The sequence below is a fragment of the Syngnathus leptorhynchus genome, chromosome 4, assembly GCF_054491065.1.
Source record: "Syngnathus leptorhynchus isolate UIUO chromosome 4, UIUO_Slep, whole genome shotgun sequence".
Lineage (NCBI taxonomy): Eukaryota > Metazoa > Chordata > Actinopteri > Syngnathiformes > Syngnathidae > Syngnathus > Syngnathus leptorhynchus.
In genome coordinates, this window is record NC_141198.1 from 10,535,498 (window position 1) to 10,549,231 (window position 13,734).

Here is a 13,734-nt window from a genome sequence, read left to right on the forward strand (position 1 = left end):
CATATCTTGCGCTGGCTGCGTGGGGAATCGACTCTACGTGTAAATGCTCTTTAAAGATCGGCCCAGTACAGTTGCTTTAAGACATTGATTTAATTGCAGAGACTGTCAGGGATGAGAGTGAAGGGGGCTGATTGAAGAGGCACAGTTTACACACAAGGAGATTTGTACTGGAACAGAAAGGATGATCAGACCCACTCTAGAAATCCTGCGTGCGGCAGCAGCCACACAGCAGCTGAACATCTGGAAGTGGGTTTGAGTGAGGTGAAGCAGATGCAGATGTCAGGATTAAAATCCAAATTCACAGCAGGCGGAATTAAAACCTCCCCATAATATAAATAATTTCACTTTTTTTTTTTAAATTTCGAATACAGTTTTTTTTAAACAAGCTTGTTCGATATGGACAAAATATTGATCATACTTCCCTTTATAATGCAGTGCAGTAAAGAACAATGGCAACCAATATAGTTGTATTGGATTTCATTAGGCTGTCCAAATGTCCCCAAGAAAGTGTTATACAATATAACTTTAGTGATTGCTGGAAATAAAACACTTGCTCTGTCAAACAAACCTCCCACTTTTTCTTTTTCTTTTTATTTCAGCAGTATAAAAAAAAAAAAAAAAAACTGTAATGCTCAATGTCATCGGGTCTGATGTTATCTTTTCCATTGCCGTGTTCCATTTTTACAGTGAGGCAGTCACCAGTTCCCAACAGACCAACAGACATTAACTGCGTAGGCAGGAGAGCTATTTCTTATCGCTCTATAATTTCCTTTTCAAATAGGTGAGCTCTTTTGGGTGAGTTGTGCATGAAAACGCTCTATAAACGGCAACTGATTATTCTCAAGCACACGTGCAAAACTCACTTCAGCTCACATTCACTGTATTTCCAATCTTGCAGACCTTGCAAAAAAAAAAAGGAATACTTATAATATTAAAAAAATATGTACTTAAAGTGGTCTTTTTTATGTATATTATGTATGTAAGTCAAGTGCATTTGAATTCTACATAAGCGCATGCGTAAGATAATTGCAATAAATTTTAAGAATGAGGTTCTGCCTTGCGCTGTGGCACATTGGTACGATTTGCAAAGCAAACTGATTTCTCCAGCAATCACTCCATTTGCTGGTCTTGATCCCGTGTTACCTTTGATGCCAAAACCCAGTCATTCTTTCCAGACTGATCTGTCAGTGTATCTTTGAATATTTTACCAAATGCTGTGGTGCTCTATAACCTTGAACATGAAAGTGTACAACATATTTTTGTAACAGATAAGCCGCTGCGAACCTTCAAATGCGGTGTGTGCTGAAAATAAAAAAGTGCACATCTACACCAGCAGACTACTAGTGTGATAAATCGACTTGAACTTTTTTGTCACTTTAAGCGTGTGTGTTTATTTTCCAAGATAGGTGTAAAGAAAAGGCTAACTTTACATCACTGTGAATTTATTTGCAACAGTGATGGTGAGGGTCATTACTGGTGAGATGAGCCACAATATTTTACAGACTTCAATTAACCTAACTTGCATTATTATTTCTTTTTTGTAAAGTGGATCTGCCAAGCTGTTTGACTAAACATTTAAAAGCCATACATCTTACACACCAGTATTTGCGTGGTTTAAAAAACAAAAATATGCTAAATGTTAGCATCCTAATTTGTTTTAATCAAGTACAATAATCTATTTACGTTGAATCGTTTAGTTTCCATCCATCCATCCATCCATCCATCCATCCATCCATCCATCCATCCATCCATCCATCCATCCATCCATCCATCCATCCATCCATCCATCCATCCGTCTGTCCATCCAGCCCTCTGTCCATCCGTCCGTTCGTCTGTCCGTCCCAACCATCCCTCCCTCCAACATGAGTAGCCATGTTTGAGAATAGTGTTTGCGCATGCCAGTGAGTGTCATGACCTTGGTCAAACTTGTGCAAAGTAAAATCTTGGTTTTAAAACGACAAAGTTGCTTTCAATAATATTTAAGAATATAACCTCTGCCACTTGGATGAACACTTGGGCCTGCTACACGACTGCATTTTAATGTTGATCATTAAGCCGATATGATGACAGAGCCAAGCACTTTTTGAGGTGGTCCTTGATGGAAAAACTTTTTCAATCACTGCTATAAAACTGCATTTTTTTGGGTCATATCTGGCGTGTATTAGGAGACTCCAGCAAAAAGAGGAACACTGGTGAAAAGCACTACCCCACTATGTCCTTATTGATGTCATCTGCGCATGGACAGTCAGCACCAAATGAGCGTGCGCCGTCGTCAAACATGTCCCAGAAAGACCGTCCCAAAAGAGCCCAAGAGCGCACTAGCGCCCCTCAGTTCTGTTGTGTCTCTTTAAGTGCACCAGGCAGTGCTGTTGGTCCGCGTTTGGAGCGCTCCGTGCGGCGCTGCCTCTCCGCAGCGTTCGAGCGCCGTCCTTCAGCACACGGGCGGCCGACTGAAGCTTAAAAGCTCATCCCCGCAGCCCGGGTCGCAAACTACGCCGCGGCCGGAACAGATGACAGGGGTTGGGGAAACGGAGGGTGGCTGGGCTGCCTGGAGCGGACAGGTGAGCCTGTGGGGGCCAGATTAGTTAGTGTCGCCCTTTCCGGGTGCTGGAAGCAGCGTGTCGCGGCACATCTGCGGTGCTGTAGATTATTGAAGAGCACTCTGACGGTGTTGGACCTGATGGGATTGGGCAGAGATACTACAGACGTTGCGAGCTGCCTGCTTTTCACAGGGCATGTTGAGTTCCCCCAGTTGACGTGGAGATGAAAACATCTTGCCACAACAAACCAGTCTTCTGAAGCCTGTTCCCGACTCAGGTAACATTTTCCGATCTTTTTTTTTTTTTTTTAATCTAAATCGTAGTGTAACTGACTTTGGTGCGCACTTTTAACGATGTGACAGAAGTGTGCAAATGCTTCAAATCATTGCTGGTAAACAGAGCATAATACTCAGACAGAAAGGGTAATTTTACTTTGGATGGTTTTTTTTTTTGTGCGTGCGTGTGTGCGCACGCACGCGCGCGTGCGTTGCAACTTGTCAAAGAAAAGCACGATGTCTTCTTGTTCCACACACATGCACCTTTTAATTTATTTGAGCATTTTATTCCTGTTGAATTTCCCACTGACTTGAGTGCATTGGATGACAGATGTTTATGGGAATCGTTTTACAAGGCGCATATGTCACCGGTAGCTTAATCCTGTGATTGCCAACCGGTGTGCTGTGACATGATCATCAATGCCACGGAAAATGTGACAACTTCTGTTAATTGATCCTATATGCATTATTGATCAATTACACATATATTTTTGTCATCTATCTATTCCAGCGACAAGCAGGAAATTTCAGAAAAATTCAATTCTCCTCCATTAGATGTCTGAAAGACAACAAAACCATGTATCCACCTGTTGTCATTCATACGCAGAGTATGAAAATATCGAAATAAATCAAAACAAGATCATTAAATGGGTGTCTTGCCTCCATAAAGGTTGGGAAATATTGGGTTAAGATGCACACAGGAGAGTGGACAGTAATCATTTACTTCCAAGTGTGAAGGATCTGGATTCCATTTCAACCTCCCTGCTAATTTTTAACCAGTGGCAATCATCATGCAGAACACAACCCTAAACTAAACCTACATTTCCGCCTTTCTTTTATTTTTGTAGTTTAGAAGATTAGTCACATAGAACATCAACCTCCTTTGTACTGTATGTGTCCACTTGGTCAGCTCATTGACTCCAACATGAGATATTCAAATGAGAAACATTGCAAGAGCCATCAAAAACTATTTTGATTGAGACTATCAGTAAGATACTAATTTAAGAATTGATGTATTATTTTGACTGCGACCATATATTTATAACAACTCTGTATCAGGAGGTGTTCCTTATGCTCCGCTCCAGTTATCACACTGTTAATATGATGAACTATCAAATCCTTGTGAATAGGATGCATTGCAATTCTCAACTGCAGTAAACTGCAAGCAGGGGTATGAAGAAAAATGTTTATGTCATAAATCTCAGCTAATATCAGTAAAAACTGAGTAGCAGTATCGTTGAATTTGTTTGTGTCCCACTGCAGACAAAAATGTGACAAACGGCAACTGGGTGTTGGAGAGATGCCAGTCATTTTGCTGGCTACTGTTGAGGTGCCCTTGAGCAAGGCACCATCTTCTCCCCCTCACAGTGGTGGTGGAGCACTGTTTGGTGTTTTTCCATGACTCGGAGTCTCTCCTTGCATGGCTGCGTTTCTGTGATCCCTATGTTGTTAAGTTTCTCCTTAAAGGCTCATGTTCAGTATAATATAAAGTCTTCAGTATAAAGTTTGGATATATTGATGATATAAATAGGAATGTACTACATAAATAAAAAGGGTGTACAATGATGTATTCAATTCACTATAAAGACAATATATTTAAAGGTCAAACTTTTCCCCTGTTTTATGATTCCTGCTTGCTGTACAGCTCTAGTATTTCACTCTTGGGTTTCTGTTGTCGTATTCTTGCATTTCATGATGCCACGCATAATTTTTAGTGGGTGACAGTGGGAGAATGCTGGCAGGCCAGTCTAGTACTCGCCCTCTTTTTACTACAAAGCAACGCTGTTGTAACATTTGCCGAATGTTGTTTGGGATTGTTTCGCTGAAATAAGCAGTACTTCCCTTGGATGGCAGCATATGTTGCTCCAAAAATTTTCTGCATGATTCACAGATATGCCATGCCATGAGAACTAACACACCCCCATATCATCACAGATGCTGGCTTTTGAACTTTGCGCTCGCTGATAACAATCCAGATGGTCCTTTTTTTGGCAGAGGACATGACATCAATTTGAAATGCGGATTTATCAGACCGCACTTTCCTGGGTTTCAAACAAGCTTGGGCTTGGACAAAAAAAAAATTCATCCAAAATAATACACAATACACACCTTGAATGGGCTCTTAAAAGTGAAAAGGGAGTGGATGCTTGATTCGTTTTATTTAACCCATCCTGATGCCAACTTTTCCAGAATGAATATTTTGTGCTTTATTGACCATCCATTATGTCATCATCTGAATATTTGTATACTTCACAATGTTGACAGTGACATATTGACATGACTTCAAAATCACCTTGGCGCACGGCAACACCACACACAATCATGTTAATGATTTTAATGAGTGAATGTCTGCACACTCAGCAGTAGGCAACCCCCCCCCCCACCCCACCCCACCCCGTTTGTTCATTGTTTCAAATGGCCTCGCTATACTGTAGATCACCATATCGAACTCTGCACTCAGCGCTTTGTGCAAAACGCAAGGAACGAGCTTTACGGGGGAACTTTAAGAAAGATTGCAGGAGCGAAGAAATGGGCTGATGAATGGTAACTAATTGGTCATGCTGCTGCTCTTTCAGCATCGGGGATGCCAGTAAATAAGAAGCATAGAGCTCGACAGAGCCCTAGTTATACCGGTGGCGACACAGCGCTCAGTTCATCACTTCAACGTCCAGGCCGAGCCGAATTGATCAATAGCGGGAGTGTCACTGTTTCGTAGAAATTATAGCTCCCCTCCTTGTTGCTCAGTGCTGTAACACCCCGCTAATGGAACTTTGAATCCCATTATAGCCTTATTAAGGTGCACAAATGTGCGGACACTCATTTGAGGAGGAAAAAAAAAAAAAGAAGAAAGAATCACATGAATTGCACTGCTGGCAAGGGTCTGTGTCACCCTGCTGGCTCCGTCCTCCCCGAGGCAGAGGTGAACAAGCGTCAGAGAAATATGCCAACTCCAAGCAATTCATATTTGTGCGCTGAAGAATGAGAGCGTGCTGTTCCCACTGCTGCTGTGAATAATCATGGTCAAAGTCACAGCATTTTGCGCCACCAGGAGCTCCCCCTCTTTGCTATCACGGCGAAATAAGAGCTTCGACCTCAACAATTATACGGCACATTTGGTGTTGAATTCGAGGGGGGTTCGAGCTTGGCTTGTGCCGCAGAGGACAAGCCGAGACACACTCCTCACAGACCTGAAGTCTCACGTAGTGACGGGGTGGCTGGCAGCAGAGTGTGAAGGCTTTGAATTCCTCCAGAGCTTATCTTTTCATCCTCTCGGCGACCTCTTGGGGACGTGCTGTGGATCATATCCAATGGCCGCGGGCTTTGAAGATGGCCGGAGGAGCTGACAAGAATTAGACTTTGCTTTCTAGTGCTTGCCATTAAAGTGACATGACAAAGGTGTCATTCGAGTTGCGTGTCTGCCGGATAGTACGCTCGCTCCTGATCCTGTATATCAGCATCAGGAAAAAGGATGTCAAGATCCTCATTAGAGCCAGTACAGAAATAGCCTGGCATTAAATACTCTGCTTTAACAGTCGGTGACGCATGGAACCTCTCAGACGCTTGATAATGTCAGACGTGCAAAAAAAAAAAACAAAATAACACATTAGTCAGCTGAATTAAGCATTCCACTGTAGCTTGTTTTCCTAAAAAAAAAAAGCACTGGCTCTTTCTGAAAAGAGGATAATCTTTCAAACACAGTTATCGCTTCACAGATCCAAGGAGAGGGTCAACCTTGCTGCATGCACATCTCAGACAGATTTTCAGCTTATAGAAGGATTATTCACAACACTAGACCTTTTCTTCTTCTTTGTCTTCCCCCCCCCCCTTTCTTCATTTTTTTTATTTATTTTTTCCTACAGAAAACACCTCCAGATAATCACTGCCTTCACAGGTGGTAGGGAAATGCCAAGTGTTTTGTGGCAAGATAACTCCTGGCATGTATGTGTCAAGCATGTCAAATGAATCTTTGTTGAACACTTGGTTTCGGTACTGGTTCCATTACTAGCCTTATTTGACGGTATCCGTAGTCTATTGTGGATATTTTTTTATGATCAGAAACTTGAAATTAGATTGCCATTCATTTCATGCAATTCAAAGGAAAATAGCTATACTGGATTGTAAACTATTTGAAAAAAAATTTCCAGGAAATTTTATGAATCAAAATTACTAGTGGTATCAGTGCTTGGTGTCGGTATCATACGTATTTGGGAACTTGAGCTTCAGCCACTTTGGCGTCCATTACAACATCTTCAGACAGCACTATTTTGCTCAATATGACACTGCTAGTAAAAGAGGAGCTGAAAACATTCAGAAATATTCCCACATTCCATTGTAAAAACAATATGGTGAAAACAAAGAATGAAATCTTTCATTGGGGCTGTTTGCAGAAGATTGCTTTGCAAAAAAATTATAATATAGCCACTTGTTACTTCTTTTGCTCAGATGAAAAATATATGCCAAGGAGAGTATTAAAAATACACTTGGATGAGAACGAAAGGACAAGCAGTTGGTGTGTGTGCATGTGGTATGAGCACAGTATTCAAATTACAGTCTCCGGCTGTTTTCTCGATGTCCTTGTGAATGGGAATTGTTTTAGAAATGTTGTTGTCTTTACGGGAGCAAAAAATCAAAACTCTTGTTTTTACTGCATTGTTCTCGTGTAAACAAGCCCTCGGGCAAACGTCCGTCCCACTGGCCAATGGTGTTTTTTTATTTAAATAGAAGTATAGATTTTGCCTCTGGCCTTCCCCTACAATTGTGAAGTATAATTGACTTTAAATTGTTACTCATTAGTACTATTTCCCAGCAATAAATTTGTATTTGTTTACAAGATGTCTCATGTAAAGTTGATTCATCTTGAAACTACCTGAACACTATTCTTTTAGATGAAGCAAAAAAAAAAAAGGGATCAAATTTCATTCAACTGTCCGGGTTTTGTTTTCTATGTAGTTAGAGTTTACATTTTGTTACCAATAATGACTGAATGGCTAAATAGATACTGCAGCTGAAGCTTTCAGGCATAGAATTGCATCCTGCCGAGGGCACAGATGTTGTCTTATTCTGTCAGGTCTGATATGAAGAGAGGATAATGCGGAGGACTCTGTGTGAGTGTGTGTGTGCACGTGTGTGTGTGTGTGTGTGTGTGTGTGTGTGTGTGTGTGTGTGTGTGTGTGCGTGGGACTGAAGCAACATCCTGCTCATCGTCTGGCACACAGCCTTTTCAAGACTTGCAGGGAAACAAATTTTGCACCAAGGGTGCAACATAATAGCCTTTTGTCTATCAGATGCCAAAAAAAGTGAATTCATTGACCTTGTCTTCCGTGTTTTATTCACAGTTACTTTCATGGAAATGAGTCATTTTAACAACGCTCCTTACTGTGGAGGTGTAGAACTAGCATACATTGCATCATACTTACAACTGTTTTTCTCATTATCTTATTTTAGTTACCGTACGGGGCTTAATGAGAGAAGCGAAATACTATAAGGACTCCTCTGAGTCGTATGTTAGCGAGCGTTGCAATCTACAGCCGCAATAATAAGCACCTTGGTAAATGAATCGCCATGTCGAAATGTTGACCAGTCTCTCAGCCAAACAACTGTGATAAGACGCATTAACAAATATGCAAACAGACGATATCAGTAGATACCCTAATGTGATACTTGATCTGCTTAAACCGAATCACTAAATAAATATGGACTACATTTAAAACAGCATTGTCATTTTTGTAAGTTTTTGCTAGTGTAGCTATTTGATCACTTTTGTGTGTAAAAAAAAAAAGCTAAAGTATTCAATGGGGAAAAACACTCAAATGGCTATCCCAAGTTCATCAAAAGGCCGCTGCAAGTCTCAGATGTGTCATCAACGCTGGCATATTTTCATTCTCATTCAAGTAGGCGGCGGTCCAGTAGAACTGAATTTGTTTATTTGTGCAAGAACAAGGTGACAGGAGGAGGTGTGATAGTAATTGAGCAAATGGAAAAAGGTGCCAAAGAAAAGTGGGCAACCAGTGCATGTAAAGTGACACAGCCGCTGTGTTGAGCAGATGACCTTGAGACGATGCCAGTTGCTCAGATTAGCACATCACACTGTAATTGCTCACCTCGAGAAGCACCCCCCCCCCCCCTTGTCCTTTCTTCAATAGGATCCCTGCCTCAAAAAAAATAAGGCCTTTGTTGGTGTGAAACAGCTGGGCTCTCTCCTGTGTACCTGCTGCTCCATCCTGGCAATGGCAAATTCCTCCAATAAAGATTTGGTTAAGTGACTCCCCTGTTAGGAACTGGGGCCATCAAATCTTTCCAGTTCGTTCAAGACTCATTTGTCTTTGACTAATGGGCTTTCTTTCATCAAAAATATTGGCCAAACGTGTAAAACAAGAAATTACAGCTCCCCGCTGTTACAAAGTTGACATGCTGAAGAAAAGAAAAAGAGGGAGGTGAATTAAGACGCATATATAATACATCACATTTGCTAGCGCTCCCTTGACATCATGTAAATATGCCCCTTGAGGGCTGTGAGCAGCACATGGCTAACAGTAGAGCTTATTACTTACTCCTTATGAGATGATGTTGTGATATCACCACTGTCGCTTTTCTCTTCTTATGTGATTGAAGAAAAAGTGCACAGATTTGGAACAGATAAGTATTAGGGTTTATATACCTAACCTGTTTCGAATGAGGTGCACATTCAGTTCTTAGATTAATCCGGTGAGAAATAGTGCTGCTGCTGCTAAGCAAGTAAATAATGCAGATACATTAAAGGATAAATATGCTTTTTTTTTTTTTTTTTTTGATGCACATAAGATGCAAATTCTGATCTCTGGGCATCCACTCAACCAAATGTCAGGCCAATGAAATCCAAACTGATTTCCAGAGAATTTTAGAGTGGATACGAGAGCGTCCGTATCGAGGAGGAGCCAAGCCTCCGCTTCGAGACCACCGCTTGCTCCGGGCGCCATCCGTTGATCTATAAAAACACATCCATCCGTATTTGGACAGCAGCGTGAGAAAAAAAAAGACATGTTTTTTGCTCTAAAGAGGATGGCAGGAAATGTTGACAGGGCCTGTCTTAACAGTACAGCAGAAGGAGCCCCAGTGTGACAAAGAATCAGACGGCGCAAATCAGCCCCCCCCCCCTACCCACCCAATGGTCCGCCACTATCCACCCACCTCTGCGTCTGTCAGTTGTAGCTTCAGATCTCCTTTCAGTCTTCTGGGCCCTAATTGGGCTGTCACACTAGCTGGAGAAATTTGTCAGGTTGCTGTGAAATGGACAAGTTGGCTAAATCAAGATGTGTATCTGTAACCTCCCCACACGCTCAAAGTAGAAAATGAGATTAGCGTTGTCCTCGCTCATTTTTGCCCTTTAAGGAACCATGTTTGGTAACTGAAGGTGGGTCACAATGAACCCTGGATGCTTTACTTTGAGATGCACACAATTTCTCTTATCAAATCAGTACTGATAATAAGAACAAGTCTGCTTTGGCTGTTTCATCAAATCCAAAGTAATTCAAATCAAAAGATAACAAAAGTCAAATGTGTGTCAAAGCGCATTGTTGACCACAATTTGTAATGCAATCTTTTTTTTCCCCATGAGAAATAATACAAATAGAAATAATCTCTTAAGTGTCCTCATAAAGCCTATCCGAGCATTGTCTTAAATTGGCTCAAGGAGACCTGAAGAATAAAAATGAAGGCAACCACTTCACCGTAATATGAATATGCTATTGTTTGCAATCTCCCCACGTGGACTTGACAGTCTTTTCAGACTCCCAATCTTCACAATGCTCACTCATCCCCGTCAGTACTGGCTCTGGTACTGAAATACTTGGGAGCTCTGGACACCCCAGTCTGATCTCAGTGGCCTCTGCTGAACAGTCAGACATTAACTATATGAAGCATGGAAAAAAGCGACACTGTACAGTGATAACAATTAACCGAGGTAACTCGTGCAACAGAAATGACGACGCGGATGGACGGACTGGAGGCAGGACTTTGCACACAAGGCACCTTGGAAAAAAACAACAACAATTGATGATCTCCCGTGGAGGATTTTGCACATTTGCAAACACTGTGTGTTTATCTGTTGTTAATCCTGCTGCTTTTGTCCATTGATCACATTTCCATATTTTTGGCGAGTGGTGACTGGATTGCGTGCTGACTTAAAAGTGTCAGTTCTGCTCAAACTATTCAAGTGCTTAGGCTTTATAATGCTTGTTCTAAATCATTGTAATGGGTGGCAGTGGCTCAGTTTGTGTGTTGCTTGAGGAATAGAGGGTGGCAGGTTCACAATCCATATGGGGATACACAATAGGGAAGAGAGACTGGTTTACTACTTGAGTACCGCGTAGGTGAGCAAGGCACCAATTCCCGTAGTAGTTTCAAAGATCATGGCGTTTATTTTTGTTAGCAATATGGTAAAAAGCCATAATTTGGAATTTCCCAATATGACACGTAGTAATCCATATTGGGCGAGACCACAGTTCCTAGTTCCCATCGGCATTGTGGTTATGAAAAGTAAAATGTTGTCTGTTGATGACTCCAGGCCCAGTTATTGAATCCCCCTAGGATTTAATTTGCAAAGATTTGCAACAGAAATAGAGGCTTCTCTATTCTTCTGCGCTTAAAGTAAGAGCTTGTTACTTTTAGGTAGAGCAATACATGTTGCTCTGATAATTTCCTACGCTGGCAGCATCAAGCAGGATGAGCGCCTAAAGTCGATCCCTTTATCAGCTACTTTTGTGGATCTGCTTGTAAGCACAGCACACGCATGAGCTCCTCCGCCGCCTTAACATTCTCCATCTGTCAGTTAAACTACTCGGGCTGGTGCTGATGTTTGGAACATGCAGTAAATGAAGCACACCTGGTCAGCCAAGAGCACATTGCCACATTGTCAGCTCTCATCGCCTCCGCTGTCTGGGTGAGCGAGCAGATGTCTTCCCCAGGTTGCTGGCGGCGATGGCTGAGCTCAAGCTCGGCGCTCATCACTTCGCTGACCCCCGAGTCAACCCTCTTCTCAGTCAGCCGCCGGAGCTGCACGGTTTACACCGAGGCTAAAATGCTCACTGCTGTTTGCCTTGTCTCATGTGGCTTTGCGGACCTTAATGTAACGCTTGGGTAGGTGGGCGTTGCGCTTCTTCTCCCGACCCATTAACACCATCATGGAATTCTGCTGGTTTCTTTTTTTTTCTTTTCGTTCAAATGTCATTTCTCGATTAGTGAAACTTCTTTATTTTCTGCCTGCTTTTTGTTTCTGTATGTTAGATGTTATTTTTATCTAGTAAACTCACCGGCTGAAAAATCCAGTCTGCCTTTCAGAGATAACAAGGGCGCTCAAGAACAAAGACCTCAACCATAGCTTAAACGCGAGTCACCCACAAAATCGATACACTATATGAAGTGCTTTGGCCGTAGAATAATTTTCAGGTTGGGGACGAATAAGTTCCAGCGTGTTGTTTTCTTTCGGCTCTTCCAATAAGATGTCACAAGCGTAACAAATTACAGCTTGGCATGTTGACGTTTGAGAGTGATATAAAATGTAAAAAGGGATTTTTCATGTGGAGTGACACAAATTCAGCATCTGGATTAAACCGGCGTAATCGTGACAGCATTAACCAGGCATACACACATTTTGTACAAATACGTCAAACAACAAAAGTTTTCCTCATTATTTGAATATCTCACCAGTCATTTCATTGGAAAAATCCTTGCATGAAAGCCTCCACATCATAAAAAATCCAGGCACAGACAGGAAGGTGCATACTGATAAGTAAATACCTCCATGACAGCGTCACTCACAACCAGTGTTGGCAATCGGTAGCCGCCTCATAATTGGATTCGATTACGATTCAGAGGGCTGCCTGTGCAGATTCTCAAACATCCAGGTCATAGTAATCCCCCAAGGTTGATTTAAGGCAACCGGATTCCTGCTTCTTGATTCTTACAGACTGCAGCAACAACAACAAGAATGCACTATTGTTGACCTCGCCCTGGGGACACACCCACTGAGAAAACTCCTCCCCCTAAAAATTTCTGTACAAAAGTACAGAAGTGTTTCGATGAAAAGGTGAAATGTCTTCAACAAACAGGAGCAGTCGAGCAGCCTGGATTGAACCTTTGCGGATTCAGAGGGCTACGAATCGATTTGTGACCAAGATCAAAGCATGTCAGTGCAGCTTGCAATTTCTTACTGTGTGACAGCGCTTACTACAATGACCACTTTTAAAACGGTTATACGTCAAATCTTTTATATAAGTGATGGTTCTGGATTTTTTTTTTCCCCCTGCTACTCCTAGTCAGAATTCTTCAGTTTTGTATTGGGTGTGAACATGTAACTAATGTTCTGAGCAGTTAAGTTTCATTGTGTATATTTAGTTCCTAAAATGAATTTTTTTTTTTTTTTTTTGCGTATTCTAGTTTAATTTTCCTTATTGTCAGAAGATGACAATGTCTTGGTTACCTTGGAAGTATCTACATGATGAATTGGTATAGACCAGGGGTGTCAAACTCATTTTTTTCGCGGGCTGCATTGTAGTCATAGCTTCTTTCGGAGGACCATTATGACTGTCAACCCAAATAAATATATGAGCACCTCATATATAACTCGTTTTCAAATCAGACGAGTAAAAAGTATTATTAAAAGTGAAGACAATTTGCAATACTAGTTATGACACACAAATTTGATGCACAATTTGTCTTCGCGGGCCACATAAAATGATATGGCGGGCCGTATCTGGCCCCCGGGCCTTGAGTTTGACACCAGTGATATAGACCATTTCATTTTCTTCTGTCATGTATTGCAATAGTTTTTTATGAGTTACTCAGGGTCATGGTCACTGTGTCACTGCTTTCTGATGTTTTTTACATTTAGATGTGTTTTCCAGCAGCAAGCTTCTGCTAGCTTATAAATCGCCAGGTCTTAC

The 13,734-nt window shown here is 41.7% G+C and overlaps 1 protein-coding gene across 1 annotated transcript in view; it reads left to right on the forward strand.

The window, feature by feature from the left end:
- Nucleotides 1–2,347: 2,347 nt before the first annotated feature.
- wscd2 (WSC domain sialate O sulfotransferase 2) overlaps nt 2,348–13,734 on the forward strand; it is a 43,642-nt gene continuing 32,255 nt past the window's right edge. Inside the window, exon 1 of the mRNA XM_085910561.1 lies at nt 2,348–2,817. The gene's annotated coding sequence lies outside the window, so the exon portion shown is untranslated. The remainder of the gene's footprint in view (nt 2,818–13,734) is intronic.